Raw genomic sequence first — 1969 nt, forward strand, 5'->3', positions numbered from 1 at the left:
TAGAAGACGGAATATACGAGAATTTATTATTAATCACAATTGTTTCGGCACATCTAGCATCGATTGCTCTTGGGTGGGACACTCAACAACTGGTTCAGGAGCATCCGGTGGTGCAGATGTATCTCGTCGGGTGATAAATAAATAAAAACAACTCGTTAAAATGACTTTTCCACAATGTAACTTTCCGTTTTGTAGAGAGAAAAACAGCCAGACGAAGGAAAAAATCTTCAGAAATATAGATCAAAAATAAAATTGCAGATGACAAAAAGAGAAACGAACACGTAATCCATATATATATATAAAACTGAGAATGTGTCTGTCTGTATGCATGTATGTATGTGTGTATCCCTAAAACTCGAGAACTACCCAACCAATTTCATTCAAATTTTACACATGTATTACTTAGGGTCCATGGAGTATCATGGGCCAAAAAACATTTTCAACTTCTTGCCTACGTTCTGAGTTCAAATTCCGCCGAAGTCGACTTTGCCTTTCATCCTTTCGGGGTCGATTAAATAAGTACCAGTTACGCATTGGGGTCGATATAATCAGCTTCATCCGTTTGTCAGTCCTTGTTTGTTCCCTCTGTGTGTAGCCCCTTGTGGGTAGTAAAGAAAGAACATGTGCTTAATATATATATATAGCATTTTATAGAGATAATCTTTCTATAGTCAAGTATAGTACAGGACATTATATACGACGATGACGACGACGACAACGTCACATTTTGTATATGAACGTGTATGTGTCTATCAGTGTATGTGTATGAATGTATGAATGAGTATGTGTTGCTCAGTGTGTGTGTGTTTCCGCGTTCAACGACGTCACATTTTGTACCTATGTGTCTGTGAGTATGTGTGTGAGTGAATGAGTGTGTATGTGTCTGAGTGTGTATGTTTCCGCATTAGTTTGACATGCATGAATGTATGTCTGTATGTTTTTCTCTTACTATATAGTATTACCCCCACGACTGTCAATATGTAATTTTTTCATTTCCATTAAAACAATATAACATTTCATAGACACAATCTTTCTATAGTCAACTATAGTATAGGACATTTTATATGAGTGTGTATGTGTATGTGAGTGTGTAAATGTGGGTGTATATGTTTCTTGTACTGTGTGTGTGAGTGTGTGTTTCCGCGTTAGGTACGTTATTAAACATACACACTCATCTATACACATACATATCCATATGTAACGAGAACGTCTGGAGGTGAAACTCTTGACAAAAAACAATTAGGTGGCATGTCCAAGATATATAAAAATACACATCTACCGTTCAATTACCAGTTTATAATTATCGAAGCAGTTGCAAGGTTACAAAGTATTTACAATTTGCTTATATTTGGGTAATTTACACACTGCATACAACAATACAGACATACTACATACATACAACTGCTTACAAAAATAGAGATTGATTTTTTTCTATGTTCATAATTTTTTGTTTACAATATTGAAAAAATATATACCACCAGAAAAAAAGGGAATCTCTCCAGAAACACCTATCAAGCAAGGCAAAGTGCTGAAAACCGAAGGCAAGAGTCTCAAAAAATAAGGGACATGAAGCTTTCTGAAGATCAGCAAAGGCATGCTGCATACGTCTGATGGAGTCTCAAGAAAGAAAGGAGATGAAACTTTCTCAAGATCAGCAAAGGCATGTTGCAGCACTTAATGGTGCATCATTAAAACAAAGTTTAGCACACCAGATTACACAGAGGTCTAATAGAATAGCTCTCCGAAACACGCCATGTACAAATTTGTTCTCTGCAACTCCTGGAGCTGCTTTCAGTTATGAACCATCCCATTCTTATAAAAATTATAATTCTGTCCAAATTGGTGTGCTAAACTCAAATTGTCGTTTCTACAAAGCTTTAAAATTTACTCCACAAATGTTGTCGTCAATGCTGCACTTTCCTGTATCACTTTTTTCAACATATCTGTAATATATATATATATATATATA

The sequence above is a fragment of the Octopus bimaculoides genome, chromosome 8, assembly GCF_001194135.2.
Source record: "Octopus bimaculoides isolate UCB-OBI-ISO-001 chromosome 8, ASM119413v2, whole genome shotgun sequence".
In the NCBI taxonomy this organism is placed as follows: Eukaryota; Metazoa; Mollusca; class Cephalopoda; order Octopoda; family Octopodidae; genus Octopus; species Octopus bimaculoides.